This window comes from Crinia signifera, chromosome 12 (genome assembly GCF_055691185.1).
Source record: "Crinia signifera chromosome 12, ASM5569118v1, whole genome shotgun sequence".
Lineage (NCBI taxonomy): Eukaryota > Metazoa > Chordata > Amphibia > Anura > Myobatrachidae > Crinia > Crinia signifera.
In genome coordinates this window covers 76,386,710-76,409,118 of record NC_139228.1, presented here as the reverse complement: position 1 = coordinate 76,409,118, position 22,409 = coordinate 76,386,710, and the positions used below count along the sequence as shown (strand labels likewise).

The window sequence follows — 22,409 nt, the reverse complement described above, 5'->3', positions numbered from 1 at the left end:
GACAAAAAGCGTAGTGGTCCTCCGTATTTCTGAAACTAGCCCTGGACTCTGGGACCGGTCCTGGTTCCAAAAACACGGGGGACAAAAAATCTGGGGGTCCCCCATATTTTGAAACCAGCACCATGCTCCAACAGCCCGCAGTGTCATGCCACAGCCGGGGGACACTTTTTACATAAGGTCCCCTGGCCAAAATATGAGCACCGTGGCTGGTCAGCCTTGGACGGGGTACCTGGAGGAGTGCGGACTCCCCAATAAAGGGGTCCCCCCCAGGCTTCACCCGTCCAGGGCTGAAGCCCGGGGCTGTCGCCGGAGTCCGTGGCCAGTGGATGCCGGCCTGATAGGACTAAATCACACATTCCTAACATTGCTTCATGCAGGTGAACTACAAGTGCCAGCAGACATCCCCTGCATGCTGGGATTTAGAGAACCACAAGTCCCAGAATGCAGGGCATTAATGGGCTCGCTGGGACTTGCAGTCCACCTGTAAAAAGGTCTGGAGGGGTGACAATATGTCACACAGAAGCGCTGATATTAATATTTTATATTGGGGGAATCCTTTTATTACTCTGGGTCCAAGTTGCTGCCCCTTACGGTCAGAGCTCTAAGGGAAACTTGTAGGGTTAGGAGTCGGTGAGTTTATCACCAGCTCCCTTTATAAGAGACGCAACTAAACCCAGGACAATAAGCACAAATTTGGATTAATAAACACGATATACAGTATTTATTCTCAGCAAATATCATCAATTAAAAAACAATTTTGAAGTGCACTTCTAACACAATAAAACTAGACAGACAAGACGGACAACATAAAACATAAAATTCAATATCACTTATTTTGAGGCTATATGATAACTATAATGAGGCTTTGGTAATCATGGCTTTGCATTTAGATATGTAAATGAGGCAATGGAATCCCATGATTACCAGTCCCGCTTCAAAGAGTTAATTTTTCCCTTTGGCCATATAGATGTTTTATAAAGGTATTCCTTCCTGGTGTAGTTTAGGCAGTCTTTCATATGGGGTATATGTGCCCCCTCTCAGCTCTTTATACTGGACTCCACACACCCAGGATTGCCAAAGTTACCAGGTCCACAATATCAGAGATTATCTTCACTCAATCAACTTTTTGCCAGTAGTATATGAATTAGCAGCAATGACTGGTCTCCTTCTTTGAGGCTTACATACGCGTTTCTCCGCCTAAAGTGAGTCGGCGGATTCCTCAGATCAGATCACCTGTAAAAAGAATGTTAAAATAAAACACACACACAGAAAAGTATATTTTTATTACACACACAACCACACACTTCACTTTTACACCAACATTCTTACCAATCCAGGGTCCAGCGCTGGTCTCTGTGCTGCAGAGCCAGCTCACCCCACACTGACAGTGGGGTGAGCCGGCTTTCTCCTGCACAGCTAACACCTTCTGTAGCGCTGTTTCAGACCTGGCTTAAGTCCCGGTTGGGGGGCGGAGCCCCAGATGTAAACAGAAGACCGTAGCGTAGTTAGAGTTGTGCAGGGCTCCCGGAGAAGCACTGAAGAAGGCTGGTGAGTATGTTTTCTATCCACAGGTACCCAAGTGGATACTACTGGACTGCACTTTTTTTGGGAGATTCCATCATTAGAGGAGTTCATCTGGGAAATGCTACTAAAGTAGAGAAACAAGTAAGGTGCTTACCTGGAGCCACAGCTCCAAGAGATAAAGAACGCATGCTAAGAATTGTAAAGGCAGCAAGAAAAGATGGGGAGGTGGATGTCTTTGTCCACCTAGGCACAAATGACCTGGTTAATGCTGAAGTCATGGCCGTAAAAGATGAATTTAGAAAGTTAGGAACTGCTCTAAAACAGGTGGCAACCACTGTAACTGTAACACCAAGGGGAAGATAGAACTCTGAGAATTAGAAACTTCAGTGTTTGGCTAAGGAATTGGTGCAACGAGGAGAGATTTGGATATTTAGGTCAAAGTCAAGCTACCTGGCAAGACAGAGCCTTATATAAAAGTGATGGCCTGCACCCATCTTCAAGGGGAACGAGAATATTAAGTGAGAAGTTTGGAAGCTTCATAAGCAACTTTTTAAACTAGCAGAGGGGGGCAGTGAACCAAATAAGAATGAAGCAATCTGCTCCCCCAACCTAGAGGTATTGTCTCTGCAGGCAAATGGAACAGGAAGCCTATCCACTGCAACAGAAGATAATGCCAATCAAAACCGAATAGATAAAGGCAGAAAGTTGAACATAGCTAGCAGCAGGAGAAGCACAAACACAACTTTAAGAGCTATGTGTGCAAATGCTAGGAGCTTAGGAAATAAAATCCCAGAACTAATTGCAATAATGACAAGGGATGAACTGGATATTGTGGCTATTACAGAGACATGGTGCAATGAAAATCATGACTGGGACATAGCTATACCAGGATATACTTTATTTAGGAAGGACAGAATTGGGAAAAATTGGAGGAGGGGTTGCAATATATGTGAAAAAAAATCTAAAGACTACCTTAATACAAAGTATTGAAGAAAAAACGGAGGCCCTTTGAGTGACCATAGAAACAGGGGAGAAGGCGATTCCTCGTATTGGGGTAATCTACAGACCACCAGGTCAGGAAGAGGAACTAGACAAGAGCCTATTGCAGGACATCAATAAAATGGCATTAAAAGGAGAGGTGATAATCATGGGAGACTTTAATTTACCTGATGTAAACTGGGAGCTGCCTGTTGCAAGTTCCACCAGAAGTAGGGACATGCTGAATTCCTTGCAAGGAGCATCCCTCCAGCAATTGGTGAGGGAGCCCACTCGTAAGGACGCAATACTAGACTTAATACTTACAAACGGTGACAGAATATCTGACATAAATGTGGGTGAAAATCTGGGATCCAGTGACCATCAAGCAGTATGGTTCAAAATAAAGACAGCGACTGACTCATCGCACACAAAAACAAAGGTGTTAGATTTTAGGAAGGCTGATTTTGTAGAGATGGGAACTCTGTAAGGGATTCTTTGACAGAGTGGAAGAACTTGGAAGGAGTGCAGGATAAGTGGGAAAAATTAAAAAGTGCAATTCTAAAAGCAACAGAACTTTGTGTCAAAAGAGTTAGGAAAAACACAAGAAAAAGAAAGCCATTGTGGTTTGCAAAAGAAGTAGCAAGTATTGTGAAAGCAAAAAAGTTGGCCTTTAAGAAATTTAAGCAGACGCAGAAGAATCAGGACAAAGAGGTGTATCTTGTTAGACAGAAGGAGGCTAAGAAGGTAATCAGATGTGCAAAAGCACAGGCTGAAGAGAAAATAGCCCAGTCAGTGGGTAAAGGGGGGAAAACTTTTTTTAGGTATATAAGTGAAAGGAGAAAAAACAAAAAGTGGAATAATTAGACTGAAGACAGAGAGTGGAAGTTTTCTTGAGGGGGACAATGTAATAGCAGATAATAGTAATAATTATTTCTGCTCAGTATTCACTGCTGAAAGAGAGGGGAAGGGGCCACAGTTAAGTTGCAAGTATAGTCAGAAAACTGAGGGAGAGACAAGTACATTTACAGAGGAGAAAGTCCTCAATGAACTCTCAAAACTGAAAGTGGATAAATCAATGGGGCCAGATGGGATACATCCAAGGATACTAAAAGAGCTTAAAGGGGAGCTGGTAAAACCAATAACAGAATTATTCAACCAGTCACTAGCTACTGGAGTAATCCCAGAGGACTGGAAAACAGCGAATGTAGTCCCACTGCACAAAAGTGGAAGCTAAGAAGAGGTAAGCAACTATCGACCAGTGAGCCTTACATCGGCAGTAGGGAAATTGATGGAAACACTATTAAAACAAAGAGTTGTAGAATATCTCAAAACCAGCAATTTACAGGATTCAAAACAGCATGGGTTTACTGGGGGAAGATCATGTCAAACAAATCTTATTGACTTTTTTGACTGGGTGACTAAAGTAATAGATCAAGGTGGGGCTGTAGATGTAGCTTATCTAGACTTTAGTAAAGCTTTTGACACTGTCCCACATCGGAGACTGTTAAATAAACTTGAAAGCTTGGGATTGGATTCTAAGATAGTTGAATGGATAAGAGCGTGGTTGCAGGACAGAAAACAGAGAGTTGTAGTAAACGGAGTACAGTCAAAGGAGGGAAAGGTTACAAGTGGAGTACCCCAGGGATCTGTACTTGGACCGGTGCTTTTTAATATCTTTATTGGTGATATTGCAAATGGAATTGAGGGTAAAATGTGCCTTTTTGCAGATGACACAAAGGTATGCAACAGGGTAAACACACCAGGAGGGGTAAAACAAATGAATGAGGATTTAGGTAGATTAGAGAAATGGTCAAGAGAATGGCAACTACAGTTTAATGCCAAAAAATGCAAAATCATGCACTTGGGTCTCAGAAATCCAAAGGCTAAATATAGTATAAATGGCACTATAATGGAAACTACTGAGGAAGAGAGGGATCTAGGTGTCACTATTTCAGGGGACTTAAAGGCAGGTAGGCAATGTAACAAAGCAATGAAGAAGGCAAGGCAGATGCTTGGTTGCATAGGGAGAGGTATCAGCAGTAGAAAGAAAGAAGTAATAATGCCACTGTATAGGTCATTGGTACGACCTCACCTAGAGTATTGTGTTCAGTTCTGGAGGCCATATCTCCATAAGGATATAAATACATTAGAGACTGTACAAAGAAGAGCAACTAAAATGGTGCATGTCCTACATCACAAAACGTACCAGGAAAGACTAAAAGATCTTAATATGTATACTTTAGAGCAGAGAAGGGAAAGGGGGGACATGATAGAAACTTTCAAATATATTAAGGGTTTTAACAAGGTACAGGTGGGAGACATTCTTCACAGGAAGAGGAGCAACAGAACACGAGGACATGCACTGAAACTAGAGGGAGGAAGATTCAGGGGAAATGTGAGTAAGAATTACTTCACAGAAAGAGTAGTAGATAAGTGGAATAGCCTACCATCAGACGCAAATACAGTAGTACAATTTAAACATGCTTGGGATAAGCATATTGGGTACTTATGTAGTATCTGGGCTGCCGATTTTTTGATTGTATGCCTTAAGTTAAGGCATACAATCAGATGCGATGCGATGCGATATCGCATCGCATCGCATCCGATATCGCATCCGATATCGGATGCGATGACCCGATTTTTCCATAGGAATCAATGTTAAAATGATTCCTATGGAAAAATGGGTCCTTTTCATACCCCTACTATCCAAGTGGGCATGGAGTTGGATATAAACCTGTGGCGAGCGTAGCGAGCCACCGAGCCCGAAGCGTGGCGAGCGAAGCGAGCCCCGCGAGGGGACGGTATTCGTCCCCTCGCGGGGCTCGCTTCGCTCGCCACGCTTCGGGCTCGGTGGCTCGCTACGCTCGCCACAGGTTTATATCCAACTCCATGCCCACTTGGATAGTAGGGGTATGAAAAGGACCCATTTTTCCTATTGAATTCCATGTTAAAATGGACTCAGTCCATTTTAACATTGATTCCTATGGAAAAATCGGGTCATCGCATCGCATCGCATCGCATCGAATCGCATGGTCGCATGCGATGCGATGCGATCTCCCGATCCGACCCGATTTAGAAATCGGCAGCCCAGATACTACATAAGTACCGCATATTGATATCCTTACAAAAAAATAAGGATCAAATATGGTTTGAGGTAACATGTTTAAAAAAAGGGGCAGACTAGATGGGCCAAGTGGTTCTTATCTGCCGTCAAATTCTATATGTTTAAGGGGACTGATGCTTTGTGGCAACATAGGTGAGTATTGGATAAATGGGCTCTGTGTGTAATAAAGTTTTACTGTCAGTGTGTAAGAGTATTTATTTAACGATTTGTACTACTGTGGGCCCAGCGGGCCCTTTATTGCCCCACATGCTGGGACTTGTGGTTCTCCAAGTCCCTGCATGTGGTGCAGGCTTGCTGGGACTCAAAGTTCCACAGCAATATACAATAGGATTTTATCCATTTTTTACACCAATTATCAGCTCGATGCCTACCACCCAGGGGCATCGAGGACAGCCCGAGGCTTCAACATGGGCAGGTAAGTTCTGGAGAGGGGGACCCCTTCTTTGGGGGGGGGGGTCCCCACTTCCCCAGGACCCCTTCCCATGTTGACCAGTCAGAAGGATAAATGCTTTGGCCCGGGGGGACTTATATAAAATGTCTCCCCCCGGCTGTGGCATTACCCTGCTGGCTGGTTGGGCCCGGTGCTGGTTCTTGAAATACGGAGGACCCCTAGTAATTTTGTCCTCCGTATTTTGGGAACCAGGACCGACCCTTGAGCCTGGTGCTGGTTTTGTAAAATCAGGGGAGTCCCAACTTGTTTGTCCCTGTGATTTTATGAAACCAGGACCGGCTCTTTGTGCCAGGGGCTGGTTATGCTCAGAAAGGGGGGGACCCCCACGTCATTTTTTTTCCATTTTTTTTTATTTTTTGTATTTTTTTGGACAGAACCATGCACAGATCACAATGATCTGTGCATGGTTCTGTCAAATTCGCCAGTCAGAACCTGGTCTAATTTTTGGGCGATTTTTGGTAACGTACCAAATATCGCACCCTACTGCATGTGCAAGTTAGATACTTTACAATGGGAAAACATCTGGATGCGAACCCTAGTACATGTGTGATTTTTTGGAAAACATGCGATTTTGGCCGTTTTTTACAAATGTCTAAAAAATGCTGGGATGTGTAGTTTCAAAACATCTGGAGGGCCAACGTTGGACATGCCTGGCTTAGGGGGAGTGTTGTGGTGCCTGTGACAACCAGGGGTCCCAGTAATGTGCTGGAGCTTTGCAGGCACATTGCTGGGAGGGTCTGGCGAGCAGGGTGGCCGCAGCTTAGCAAAAGCAGTTGTAAGTTTGCAAAATTACAACTGAGTTTGAATCAGGCTATTTGTGCACATGCATTGCAAAAAAACTAGTTGCACCTAGGGCCGGATTTGTGCCTAGGCCCGTGAGGCACCGGCCTCAGGGCGGCACCAATTAAGGGCGTCAGGCAGGCTGACATTTTGTTAAATAGCAGCATGGCACAGCGGGTGGGCAGCGGCGAGTGACGAGTGCCGTCGCCACAGACATAAATTATCATATGTCGGCGGCAGCGCCGCTCGTCACCCGCCACTGCCAACCCACTCTGCCATGCACATTACATCTCCGCTTAGTGGCTGGATCCGACGGTCCCCCTGCGCGTCCCGAAACAGCTCAGGCTCACTGCTGCCGGCTCCCACCCATTGGCTTACTCTACACACCCACAGTCTATTGGCTGCTATCCAGCAGCTGAGCTGAGCGGTGTGCAGATCCTCCCTGCGCTCAGTCACTCACAGTATGTGAGCCGGAGAGAGACTGATGGAGACACTGTGCTAATCACTGTACTAATAAGTGCCTCCCTCCCTCCGAGTCCTCCGTACAGTGAGCAGTCCAGAGTGCTTAAAAAAATATTAAGGTGGGCTACAGTTACATTTTAATGAAATATATAAATAACAATGCATATACATATATGATTACATTAAAATAGGGGGGGGCACAAAAATGTTGTGCCTAGGGGCGGCCTGACCCCTAAATTCGCCCCTGGTTGCACCCATGACTAGTCACAGGGGCAATAAAAGCAACTATATCTGTAGATGCAGTTGAGAACAGTTATTTTCTGGGTATTTGTGCAAAATGTCCCACTGTAAATTGAGTATAATAAAAAAAACAACAACTGTATATTGAAGTGGAATTTGTATACTTTTTTAGCTATATAAATAGCTAAAAATATGATATATCCAATGCTAACTGATGTATTGCGTATAAAATCCATTAACAATATTGTAAAAAGCTGTGCATTTTCGGATTTTTTAGTCGCTGATTTTATACTAGCCCCTTCACTCTCACTGAATCGCCCCTTGAACCCCGTTACACCACGTTGATGCTCTGCTCAGTGAAAAAATAACGGAATGCATAATTACCTTTTCAAATGAGAATGTGAATTTTGATTTTTCAAATGCCTCTTTGGTCTATTGCCATATTCCCTCTTGACCACTTGTCCATAAATCCATGTTGATTGCAGGGCCAGCAATGAGTCTATTCAGCACATAAGGGTCATGTCCTCTCATTGCAGAAATCTTTGTTGTAGATATAGCAAATGAAATAATAATTAACCTGTTTTTCCTCTTCCTGCAATAGCTTTGTGAAAAGCGAGTTGACAGCAGTAATAAAGATACTGTTTCGTGACACAAAACCATAGATCATATAAACATGACCTGTTTATGCAAATAATTCTCCATCTAGTCATAAAATGAATGTTTGGAACAGCACTGGAACACCTAATGAGTAGTGATCAATGTAGACATGAGTTTCTTAGAATTATATTAAAGGAAAAAAAATGAGGTACATCAATAAAAGCATTTTAATTCATTTGTTTAGGGCAGCAATGTTCACATAGATTTGGCCCAGTTGTTTATAAAAATAGCTTTTAAAAAATCTAATGAGAACCACAAGTACAAGTTTTGGTTAATTTTTATGTTTTTTATAATTCTTAGAGGACACTACACATTTATCTCAATTTCCTTTTAATTTCTTACAAGACCAGAGCAGGTGGACCACTGCTTCCCCTCATGGCCATTAGATTGATCCTTATACAGGGACTGGCTGACAACTTCCAGCCTAGGGGCAAATGAGCCAGCCTTTCTGCCACGTGCAACGGAAAAATGGGTACAGCAAAAAGTGTTGTGGGTGTGCTATGCTTAGTTTGAGAGGTTTAAATAGCTATTGAATTATGAAAAAAATATTATGGCAAAGAGCTTCTGTATAACAAATGCCTTTTTTATCAAACTAAAAGTGACAGGCAACATGCCCATTTCCAAGCACCCTGATTGCACAGCCCTTTTTAATATACATTTTGGTACTTGTGTACTTTCACGGCTCCCATCGCATGCCATCGCATGCCAAATGTAGTGGCATGCGGTGGCATGCAATGGGATGCGAATTTTGCAGTTTTTAAGCATTTTTTTAATCGCATGCGATCGTATCGCATGTGATCGCATCGCATGCGATTGCATGCGATTTTTAACAGAAATGCATCCAAATGCATTGAAATTAGTATCAAACATGTTCAATGGCCCCCAAATGTCATTTTTGAGGCTGTACCACCCCCACTATCAACGCGAACCTGAAGCGTGGCGAGCGCAGCGAGCCCGCGAGGGGCGGCGGTACGCGTCCTAAGACCTTTTCATACCCCCACTATCCACGTCGGCGTGGAGTTGAGAATAGAAAGTTTGGTGAGCGCAGCGAGCCACTGAGCCCGAAGCGTGGCGAGCGCACGCGGACACCTGTGAAGCCCGCGAGGGGACACGGATACCTGTGAAGGTATCCGTGTCCACTCGCCTCGCTGCGCTCGCCACACTTTCTATTCTCAACTCCACGCCGACGTGGATAGTGGAGGTATGAAAAGGTCATAGGACGCATACCGCCGCCCCTCGCGGGCTCGCTGCGCACGCCACGCTTCGGGTTCGCGTTGATAGTGGGGGTGGTAGAGCCTCAAAAATGACATTTGGGGGACATTGAACATGTTTGATACTAATTTCAATGCATTTGGATACATTTCTGTTAAAAATCGCATGCGATGCGATTGCATGCAATGCGATTTTTTCCTATATGATGGACATCGTGGGAGCCGTGATTGTACACAAGTACCTACATTTTATATAAATGTCATATAAATTTGATATTAAACGATAATTGCTTTGAAAATAAGAAGTTTGACGGTACAACGGGATGAAAAGCCCCAGAATGTCACACAGTGCAGTTTGTCAAAAAAGGCCCATTACAAGGTATTAAACACTGTCAAGTTTGCAGTTTGAATTTACTTTAACCTATATAGTGTTACAGCAATGTTAGTAATCCAGCATGTCTATGATTGCTATTAGCCCAGAGACGAAGGAAGTTCCGGTATTATAATAACAGATGTATTGTATTATGTATGAAACAGAAAATACATAGATCTCAATAAAGATTCACTTCACAAAATATACATAGATAGATTGAAATAGTTGTCATATATTTATAGATAATTTTCGGTTTGATTTAATATGAATATACTTATTATAATATCAAATATAAAAATAAAAATACTCTCTCATATATATATATTTTGTGTACAGATTGTACTTTTTCTGTATGTGATTTTTTACACATTAATAATAATTTTTATAATGCATCTATATATATATATATATATATATATATATATATATATATATATATATATACACAACAAAGATATAGAGTGCGCCTTTGTTTGTGTCACCACCACCACCAAAAGACAGGTGTATAATTGACACTTTTTTGTAATTTTATACAATTTATTAAAATGAATAAAAAGCGTTTTCAGCAAAATTTCATCCGTATGCAGTCATATTTTCCATCATTCCAATAACCCGACGCGTTTCGTCATAATGACTTCATCAGGGGTATAACAAAAAATGACTCGGTAGAAACAAGCTTCAACTTAAAAAAGACTGGTTCTTCTTTAATTCTTGAACCGACTAAAGTTTTAAAATTCTGTAATAATTATATAGCAACATAATTAGAAGGTGAGCTCTTTGATGGTAAATTCATAATAATAATATTTCATAATAATTTCATAATAATTTCATGAGGAGGTAAAGGGAGGTATAGGTACATACCGATAACGATGTTGAAAGGGGGCAAAAATAGGGTGATGAGTGGAGAGGTGAATTCGTCTGAATTCTCCACTCATCACCCTATTTTTGCCCCCTTTCAACATCGTTATCGGTATGTACCTATACCTCCCTTTACCTCCTCATGAAATTATTATGAAATTATTATGAAATTATTATGAAATATTATTATTATGAATTTACCATCAAAAAGCTCACCTTCTAATTATGTTGCTATATAATTATTACAGAATTTTAAAACTTTAGTCGGTTCAAGAATTAAAGAAGAACCAGTCTTTTTTAAGTTGAAGCTTGTTTCTACCGAGTCATTTTTTGTTATACCCCTGATGAAGTCATTATGACGAAACGCGTCGGGTTATTGGAATGATGGAAAATATGACTGCATACGGATGAAATTTTGCTGAAAACACTTTTTATTCATTTTAATAAATTGTATAAAATTACAAAAAAGTGTCAATTATACACCTGTCTTTTGGTGGTGGTGGTGACACAAACAAAGGCGCACTCTATATCTTTGTTGTATCTGTTGTCCTCCTTCCCCCACTAACAGGGGGGACTTATAGAGGTGCGGCCTACTATCTTAGTGCAGTGAAGGGGTTATCCCCGTTTTTTTTATATATATATATATATATATATATATATATCAGTCTAGGCAGGCACACCCAAGGTAGCAAACTATGAGCACAATAATCCAGTGCCCTCCAGAGTGGGGATCCACTGGGTGGTCCGCAGCATATAGTAGCAATGGGGGGATGGCGGCACTCGGCAATGAAGAAATAAATTCACCCGCACACAGGCAGTTAGAGCCAACGTTTCCAAGCCTCCTCTGCTTTTTTATCAAGGCAAATACAGAGAACGTTCTCTGTATTTGCCTTGATAAAAAAGCAGAGGAGGCTTTGAAACGTTGGCTCTAACTGCCTGTGTGCGGGTGAATTTATTTCTTCATTGCCGAGTGCCGCCATCCCCCCATTGCCACTATATATATATATATATATATATATATATATATATACACATACACACATATATATATATATATATATATATATATTCTTAGTAGATTTTTAGCTATTTTTTTATTGATCATTATTTACCAGCTTCATTGTTATTGTGTATTATTACCTCTATTGCATTCCTATTTATATTAAAACTTATTAGAATCAAGTTCACTTGAATACTTACCTTATCTCTCGTAACTCTGTCTTTCACCATAAGTCTATCCCTGTGCTAGTCATCTAATCCTCCGAATAAACCTATGGACATGTGATTTAGGCAAAGGTGTATCACCTGAAATAATATATGCGCTATTAAAGTAAATGCCTCCTTTACGTTATACCTCATTTTAATAGTGCATAATCTATCTTCAAAAAAATGCGCTGTAATAGAATTGTTATTGAATGTTAATTGTATGTATGTTGAACAAATACTGGACGCACCATATACATTTATGAGTGATTTTGATTGACAATGAACTAATTAATTGGTTAATCACCTTGTTCACTGCAGCCTTTAAATAAACGCGGCTAGCAGGAAGCTACCATCCGTCTTGATAAAGTCTCTGGTTACCATAGAGATGAAACGCGTCGACGTCACTTCCGCCTCATGCCCGCAGTTGCCGTGTCTCCACGCTCCAGTCCCCCAGCTGGTCTGCCGCGCTCCCGACCCAATGAGCCGCATCTTCAAGGCAGCAGCCACAGATTTCGAATCAGCGGTCGAGCAGGATCTCCCGCTGCCCCTCACTCCAGAGGGCGAACTTTCCGGTAGCCTACTTACCATACAAGGCTCCATCTTTATCGGCTTCCCACAGGGTAGAGCTACAAACTGGATGAGCTCCCCGTCCTCCTAAACAAAGTTTCATCGTTCAAGGAGGGTGAGATACAAACTAACTCATTGTGTTGCCATTTGTGCTACAGCGGCCAATAACTGTCTCATGCGTGTCAGCTATATACGCTAATTGGCTGTGCGCAACAAACCACAGTGTTTCCAAACCTGCTCGAATCCAACAACTTGCTGCTATTTCTGATGAATTGTCATAACCCATTTCAATTAACCCCTTACTAACCTCACTAACTGGACATACGGAGACCCACTGCAAACGTGATGTTTATTGCTATCCATATTTTTATTCATTTCGAATTTTATATTATTTGTATTTTTATCTCAATGTATTCATATACGTGCAAATCATGCTATTGATTGATTAACCATGTATTAAATTTCTTTTTATTTTATATATAAAACAGTTGATACAACTAAGGTGCGTCCAGTGCCAGCAGTAGCGCACGCAGGGGGGGTTTCTGAGTACCCAGAAACCCCCCCAGGAGTCTAAAGGCCCTAGGCTGAAAGCTGAGGGTCCCCTCTTTCCATGGGTAAAATTTTTAAAATCGGCCCTTGGGAACCGGAGATATCTGACTTCAAAGCAGTGGTCCTCATCCAAGCCTGTTAATTGCTTCCCAGTCAGATATTTCAGGTCTTGTCTGACGAGTTTTTCTAAGCATATATTCCAAAAGCAGGGAATCTCCCCATTTGATGGACACTAGTAGCTTGTCTCTACTGTTCCCAGAACCAGAGATATCAGCCTTCCAGCTTCTGATTACTGCTCCAGCTCCACACACCTGGTATGTAGTTTTATATACTCATTGGCAGATTGCTCTGCCTCCTGAACTCTGCTCCCCTAGTCCCCAATACCATTTGGTAGGTGGGATTCTCTAGTTTTTTATTCTATTAAAATCTAAGAAATCTATTTTTGGGAACTGGAGATATCTGCAGTCAAGCAAGCTGTCCTCCCACCAGAAAATTATGAATAATAAGCCCACTCCACTATACACCCCTCCTCTGCAAATTAAACATCCTCTACCACCCTGGAAGTTATGTATCAAGGCCTCTTCATTCAGCCCAATGCCCCCTTCTCCCACCCCATCTCCCACTATCTGTGCAGTAAAGGGTTAATTAGTGGAAATTACTGATCCAGGCCCTACATGCTGAGTGGTTGATATAATACCACCTACCACCCGCGGGACATCAAAGCTTCCCCCACCCCTACCGCTGGAGGATCGGTAGGTGCCCCAATACATTGCTATGCCCAGGGGTTTACACTGCTGTTGACGCCCCTATATATGTGTGTATGTATGTATATATATATATATATATATATTTATATATATGTGTGTGTGTGTGTGTGTGTATACTGTATATATATATATATATATATATATATATATATATATATATATATATATTATTATTATTATTATTTATATACATTTGGTCTATCTATAATACTTTAACTGACCCGGCACATACTGGGTCACCTAAGTGTCCATCTCCGTGCTTTGCTCCGCCCCTCTGGAAACCCCCTTCTGAAAATCCTGCGTTTGCCACTGAGTGCCAGTGCTATTCAGCGGTATTTCATTTTATTCATTAAATCCAGCTCGCAGAGCATGGTGTATACAAAAACTTTTTCAATTCTCCTTTTTTTGGGAGTTCTAGCAGACTCACTGTTACACCGGCAGCAGCAGTGGATATATTTCCCATAAACTGATAAAGGCAAAAAATTCATATACAAGCGCCAGAAAACTGTGAGTGGGTGAGGTTGTCTCACACACCAAACATTCCCTTCTAATAAATATGGTATACAGCACTTCACAATCAATAGTGTTGTAAAAGCTGTGGCTTCAATAGGACTTGAAAAACACACGTGTAGATGTTTTACAAGACTTTGTCCACAGTTGTAATCACACATACAGTACCATAGAACAATAAAGTGTACAACGTGAATCCCTTATAAGTATGGCGATTGCTTTAAAACTAAAAAAAATTGTGCTGCATGATTAGCTGTTGGTGACCATGTCCACATTTCCAAATTTAAGGGTATATTTCAGAAGAGATATGAACAGAATGTTTCTGAGGAAATATTTGTAATACAAGGCATGAACGTTAAAAGCCTGAAGCTGCTTTATTCACCGGTGGATCTGTCCGGTGAAGGTAAAACCATCCGTTTTCGAGCTCGAAAGTATACCAAAAAACTATAATAGAATTTACAAAGTGGAAAAGATTTAAAAAATAAGATGGTCAGAGGTGGGAAATACGCATTCGTCAAGTGGTGCTTGTACCCCTCAAAATGTAGTAGTTTGTCTCCTACATCAGAGATAAAAGATATATAAAATGGTGACATTCTCTAAACAAGGTGTATGATGGATTACAAATCATTCTACATAACCCTGCCAGCAATGCCTATACAGACACATTTATTTATTTACAGTTTCTTATACAGCGCAGCAGATTCCGTTACAGTGTCTTATATAGGGCAGCAGATTCCGTTACAGCGTCTTATATAGCGCAGCAGATTCCGTTACAGTGTCTTATATAGCGCAGCAGATTCCGTTACAGTGTCTTATATAGGGCAGCAGATTCCGTTACAGTGTCTTATATAGCAGCAGATTCCGTTACAGTTTCTTATATAGTGCAGCAGATTCCGTTACAGTGTCTTATATAGCAGCAGATTCCGTTACAGTTTCTTATACAGCGCAGCAGATTCCGTTACAGTGTCTTATATAGGGCAGCAGATTCCGTTACAGCGTCTTATATAGCGCAGCAGATTCCGTTACAGTGTCTTGTATAGCGCAGCAGATTCAGTTACAGCGTCTTATATAGCGCAGCAGATTCCGTTACAGTGTCTTATATAGGGCAGCAGATTCCGTTACAGTGTCTTATATAGCAGCAGATTCCGTTACAGTTTCTTATATAGTGCAGCAGATTCCGTTACAGTGTCTTATATAGCAGCAGATTCCGTTACAGTGTCTTATATAGCTCAGCAGATTTCGTTACAGCGTCTTATATAGCGCAGCAGATTCCGTTACAGTGTCTTATATAGCGCAGCAGATTCCGTTAGTTTCTTATATAGTGCAGCAGATTCTGTTACAGTGTCTTATATAGCGCAGCAGATTCCGTTACAGTGTCTTATATAGCGCAGCAGATTCCGTTACAGTGTCTTATATAGCAGCAGATTCCATTACAGTTTCTTATATAGCGCAGCAGATTCCGTTACAGTGTCTTATATAGCAGCAGATTCCGTTACAGTTTCTTATATAGCGCAGCAGATTCCGTTACAGTGTCTTATATAGCGTAGCAGATTCCGTTACAGCGTCTTATATAGCGCAGCAGATTCCGTTACAGTGTCTTATATAGCGCAGCAGATTCCGTTACAGTGTCTTATATAGCGCAGCAGATTCCGTTACAGTTTCTTATATAGTGCAGCAGATTCCGTTACAGTTTCTTATATAGTGCAGCAGATTCCGTTACAGTGTCTTATATAGCAGCAGATTCCGTTACAGCATCTTATATAGCGCAGCAGATTCCGTTACAGCGTCTTATATAGTGCAGCAGATTCCGTTACAGTGTCTTATATAGCGCAGCAGATTCCGTTACAGTGTCTTATATAGTGCAGCAGATTCCGTTACAGTTTCTTATATAGTGCAGCAGATTCCGTTACAGTGTCTTATATAGCAGCAGATTCCGTTACAGCATCTTATATAGCGCAGCAGATTCCGTTACAGTGTCTTATATAGCGCAGCAGATTCCGTTACAGTGTCTTATATAGCGCAGCAGATTCCGTTACAGCATCTTATATAGCGCAGCAGATTCCGTTACAGTTTCTTATATAGCGCAGCAGATTCCGTTGCAGTTTGTTATATAGAGCAGCAGATTCCGTTGCGCTTTACAATAGCAGACAGTGATAAAACAAACTGGGTAACAACAGACAGACTTGGAGGTAGGAGGGCCCTGCTGCCAGCTAACAATCTATAGGGATATAGGAGGGAAACACAAGGACAGGCACCAGTAATAGCATAGCAGTCCCACCAAGTTACAAGTCCAGAAGGGAAGCTATATAATACATAAGTGCCTCAGAGGGTTATGTGTGCGGTATATAAATATGATTGGTTTGCCTGAAGAGTTGAGTTTTCAGGGAACGCTTGAAAGTTTGGAGGAAAGTGGAGAGTGTTATTGTGCGTGGAAGGGCATTCCATAGGGTGGGAGCAGCCCAACATTTCCAAACAATCAATGTACAATTTGTATAACTTGAGAACAGATTAACACTATGACATAAGCAGTTTATATGCCACATATCATTTGAGAGTAAGCAGTAGTATGAACTCAACACCAGCACTAAACTGAGAATGGCTACATGGGTATTTACGTGAGGCTTCAGGTAATTGCATGAGGCTGGCTGCATGTGTCTGTGTGAGAACAAAGTGGTGAGAAAAGGCTCCACACGGTTTCTTTCACCACAAAGCATAGAAAAAGTTGAAATTGAGATATTCAAAATCGGCTAGTGTGAAAAAGTTGTGACTTGAGCTGAATAAGAAATGTGCAAAAGCGTTTAGCTTTTGCACATTCGCTTCCAGTACGAGCTTGTCCTAGTGCAAATTTACTGACTTTGGCGGGAGAAAAGAATCCCTGATAACTAACCCGTTTCCATGGTTACAGTTGCGAATATTGTGTGTTTTCACCCAAAAGAGTTCTTTTTTTTTTATGGTGGAGGGGGGGGGGAAAGATGCTCTGTAATTGCAGTGACCAAGGAGAAAAACTTGGGGCAAAAAATCAGGGTAAATTGCCCTTAATAAAATAGTGCACCTCTGTGTCGTCTAATGCCCAACTCTTTACTGAATGCTATGGTAAGTTCAGTAAAGAATGCATTACACTCTGTTATTTAGGTACAGTATTTTTACTTGTTTATTGTTTTTAATTGTGGCACTTTATTTAAACATGAATTGGTCTGAAAAAGTTTACCAATCCCAATGTATCCTTTTTGGACATCTCTGTACATCTTGGGTATCGCCTGCCTAGTGAAGTGGAATCTAGATGGGATTTGGTACCAGGGACACAATACTCCATCCATCGTCTAAATTCCACTACAATGATGGCGAATACCGGATGCACGTCTAACACCAGCATAGATGTTAAGTCTGCAGTTATCCGCTTTGCCATAGGATGACCTCAGTCGTACTTCTTCTTCATTGCAAATGACTGTTGGACAGTCAATTGTTTAGTGAAAGACATAGCAGTGTTCTGACTTCCCCTCTGGGATGATGAATGACTCCCAGCAGTAACAGTAGCTCTGCAGGATCCTCCAGAGAAATCCTGGATAAAAGAGGAGTCACTCATGCCAGTGACATGGCCTGCAGGACTACCTCCGATCTGGATCAAGGAGGAAATTGATGAGAATTGACTTGCTGGTGTAGTTTTCAGGTGCTTGGATATAACAGGATCAAGGGATTTAGGTGTCCCTGGATGCTCACAGTCCTAGCCACAGTTTCTGAACTAAACAGTGACTTATAAACTAAATTCAGGTGGCGCATGAGAGAGGATGTCCCTATGTGGCCAATGGCCTTACCCCTGCTTATTGCAGCTTTACATATGGCAAGACAGTTGTTGTCCGGATCTAGATAAAAATAATTCCAGACTAAAGAGTTGGATTTTTTGGTCTTCTGCCCAGGCATGATGACGGCTATTTGCATCCCACGGACAACACCCAGTGCCTCATTTAAGCAAACCACATCACCATCAGTAGCATTCTCCTCATCAACTTCCTCCTTAGCTTCAGCTACATCAATATCCTCCTCCTGGTGTACAACATTGACACCTTCAATATCAAAATCAGTAACTGCACTGTGGGTGATTCTTCGAGCATATGCAGAGGGCATGCAAATGGTGGAAGGAGCCACCTCTACCCGAACAGTGATGGGAAGGTCAGGCATCGCAACCAGCAACCCCCTTGGACTCTCCTTGGGGATTTGTGATACCATATCTATAGAAGGCACAGTTGTTTGATGTGTTTTTGATGACAACTTAACTCTCCTAAATTTTCTGGTGTGGGGAAGAGGAGGGCTTAGATTGTCATGTGAAGCTGTACCACTAGTCATGAACATAACCGAGGGACGTAGCCATTCTTTGCCCTTCCGCATCATAAATGGCATATTGGCAAGCTTTCATTTCTCCTCAAAGGATTTACATTTATTTTTTGTCTTAAAGCTACTGGACTACTGAAATCCATTTTTGGATTTACATGCCCTCTATGATGACATTAGGCATTGGCAGATGACATTGCTAGCATTTCATGTCATGACTAGTGGTAGCAACTGCAACACTAGGAGGAAGTGGTTCTTTTTTCCCCACTATTTTATCCTCCATATTTTTGTTCTCCATTATCTTTTTGAAGTATCACTGGACTGGATTTATGCAGCACTATGGGCCAGATGTATCAAGCTTCAAAAAAGTGATAAATAGAGAGTGATAAACAGCCAGCCAATCAGCTCCTACCTGTCATTTTTCCAACCCAGTCTGTAACATAACAGTTAGGAGCTGATTGGCTGGCTGTTTATCACTCTCCATTTATCACTTTCTGAAGTTTGATACATCTGGCCCTGACACTGGACTTTAACAGCAGAATTACTGGACTTAGGCAGCAGTCAGTGCCACTGGACTGGACTTATGCAGCACTTTCACTGGACTGGACTAGCATATACAGCAGACAGCACTACCACTGGACTGGTTGGTGGGTGGGCGAGCAGGCTGTCAGAAAGCACGTGCTGCTTCTCTACTCTCCTAGACTGGAGCGTAGATGGTGTCCAGCCACACGCCCCTTTAAAGGGTCAGGATCTTGCGTAATCTGACAACCGGATCTGGGCGGGAATTCCTGAGCAGGCTCGGCGCATGAGTTTGTATTGGGGGTGTCCGGATTCCCCAATCCAAACTCACACATCCCTAGTATATGTACATAAATATTATTAAGCAACAGAGGGTTGGTGATAATTATGTACTGCTGCGGGCTGTTAAAAATTAACAATGAGATGATCACAATTAGATAGGAAAAGCCGGACTATAGATTTTTTTCAGATCTCATTGCTGCTCTGCTAAATTGCAGAGTCCTGCAATGAGATATACGTCACCCTGCCAGAGTAAAATCCCACCAAGTACAAGCCTGCTGGATCGTCAATTATCTGCAAATACATTCACAAGTGAATGATTTCTCATCGTAGAATGATTTTTCCAGTGTTTGCAGTCTGTGCGTAGTCCGGGAGTTTCTTTGTGGCTGTGATAGAAACGGATAATGACAAGAATAAAAACTTTGCATTTAAATTTGTGAAAGTGATTGTAAAACTAAATTTGAGCTTCTCTGCCTTTTGGCTAAGATCAAGTGTAGTATATGTTCCTATCAGTGGGTATGAACTGGACCCTGGCAGGAATGGGAAAGACTGAACTTAGTATCGAGCACATTTTGGGTTCAACAGTTTTCCCTAGTTATGATGCAGAGAAATATTCAATTGAGTACCTCACCCTGCCCAGGGTTTTTACGCTGCCCCATTGGTAGGCAGGTGAGAAACATCGGGCCTAGTAGTTGGGTCTCTTTCCTGGGGATTTGTAGCCCCTGGGGGAGAGTCATTGAAATGCCGGGTCTAGTATTCAATACCAGGAGGACATGAAATGCTGCAAATTAGTAGATTGCTCTAATTCCAGGGGTTCGTAGCCCCTGATGGAGAGACAGTGAAAAGCCCAGTACTCAGTACTCAATACTTGGGAGGCGATAAATATAGGGATTGAGTAGGTGTTTTCTTCTTCTTTGGGGTAACTATGGTCCCCGGGGTAGAGATGCATTGAAAAGCTTGGTGGAGTATCCATTCCCATTGCGTGGGCTGGAAATGGCCCACTGGTGGAGCAGAGAAATGCTTGGTTGGACACTGATTGGCTGGCTGCTTAGAGACTGATGTATAGCCAGTGGTGTAACTATAGCACCGCAGCCCCGCCACCGCGGGGGGGGCGCTGTGCATATGGGGGCGCCAGGGGCTGCGGTGCTATAGTTACACCTCCCCCCAATCCCCCGCAGGCTTACCTATTTCGCTGGTACCGGCGGCTCCGTTTTTCTGCTGAGGACCACCACAAAATGGTCGTCCCCATATAGCACACAGTTCTCTGAAACTGTCTGCTGTATGGGGGCGGCCATTTTGTGGTGGTCCTCAGCAGAAGAACGGAGCCGCCGGGACCAGCGAAATAGGTAAGCCTGCGGGGGATTGGGGGGGATTTGAATGGGGGGCGGGGGGAGCCCCCCCTCCTAACGGCGGGGGGGCACCCAAAACGTAGCTACGCCACTGTGTATAGCATGCTTCCGGGGAAACTCAGAGGTGCCTTAAACATTCACTGGTGTCCCCCACCAGCATGTTTTGTCATTAGCATTGTGCACTTCCCTTTAAGTATGCATTGCATGTCCTTGCCCTGGGACTTTTGGCTTGGGCAGAACAATTATTCACACCCCCACCATGGACTTTTAGCTGGGGTCCTTTTATTTATTTACTTATCACTATTTTTCACTCGTTTGTCAATTTTCATCTGATTTTCATTTGTTTTGTCACATTTTTTGGGCTATAAGTAAGACCCTTATGGGATCCCCACTCCCCATGTGCCAAATCCCTTCCTTCATGGAAGAGCTGCAGCCCCCAAGGGCGAACCTGAGCCGCAAGGTGGAGGGAAACCCACAGAGGGTCTCTCCAAGCTTTGGCAAGGAGGACCCACCTGCCCTAACCATTCCAGGGGTTAAGGGAAGTGGGTCTCTCCGAGCTTCAGTAAGGACCCACCAATCCCTATTTTACCCTCTTGGGCCTTTTGGCTGAGAGGGGTTAGGGGAGTAATGGGGCCCTTCTCCTTTGGGAGCGGGTCCATATGGATGTATGCCCCCTATGCACGATTTTGGTCATGCACTGGGTGTTTGTAGCACCACCTCAGGCTCCAAAAAATAATAAAAAAAATCGGTACTTATGTATTATCTGGGCTCCCATGTTAAATGCACCCCATTTTTTCATACCCCCTACTATCCAACTACGCATGGAGTTGATTTTATATAGTGTGGCGAGCGCAGCGAGCCACCGTGCCCGAAGCGTGGCGAGCGCAGCGAGCCCCGCGAGGGGACGCGGTCTCATAAGAAAAACGGGAGCCCAGATATTACATAAGTACCAAAAAATCTTGCTGGTTTAAGACTACTGTTAGATGGTCCCAGCAAAAAGTTGCAAAATAGAAAAAACTGTTGGTTAGGGATGGACATCGTTGCCATTGCCATCGATGCTTGCTTCGATGGGAATAGTGCAACTCTCCATTGCTAGTGTTAAAATATGCATTGGATGACCATCAATGTTTTTACCTATTGATGATCTCCCCTTTTTTTTAAATTATTTTATTATTATCGTTTATTTATAAGGCACCACAAGGGTTCCGCAGTGCCTGACAATACATAGATGAGCAAAGAACAATACAAGAAAGATTGTGATTTACAGTACAAATGCAAATTAGGACAAGAACTGTACATGGTAAATAAAAAAGACAGTTGCAACAGTGGACACTGATGCAATTATAACAGTGGCAGAGATATATTCTAAGTAAAGCACACGAGGAGAGAGGGCCCTGCTCATTAGAGCTTACATTCTAAAGGTACGGGGCAGACAAACTGGGGTGACACAGCTGGGATAGAAGCAAAAACATAGGGTTTATTGACTGATTGATCTGTGGGCCAATAAAAACATGGGGGCAGGACTTCATGGGTGTTGGGGCAGAGCTATGCTCCGTGTCTCAGCACTTTAAAAAAAAAAAAAAATCAAAACATTGGTTTTGCCGAGCCCTCGATGAAGGGAAAACATCTGGTTCTCCCCCATTCATGGCAAAAGTTTCAACATCAGCCATAAACCATCG

The 22,409-nt window shown here is 42.5% G+C and overlaps 1 protein-coding gene and 1 pseudogene across 2 annotated transcripts in view; one reads left to right on the top strand and one right to left on the bottom strand.

Moving 5' to 3' along the window:
• The window catches only part of BAHD1 (bromo adjacent homology domain containing 1), a 172,432-nt gene that overhangs the window by 8,969 nt on the left and 141,054 nt on the right, over positions 1 to 22,409 (bottom strand). The window contains exon 8 of one of the 2 annotated variants that reach the window (XR_014466180.1): positions 7,944 to 8,099. The gene's annotated coding sequence lies outside the window, so the exon portion shown is untranslated. Of the gene's footprint in view, positions 1 to 7,858; positions 8,100 to 22,409 lie in introns of those variants that run through there. The other variant, XM_083166236.1, reaches the window with a different exon arrangement.
• On the top strand, positions 19,843 to 20,054 carry LOC146050930 (U2 spliceosomal RNA; annotated as a pseudogene).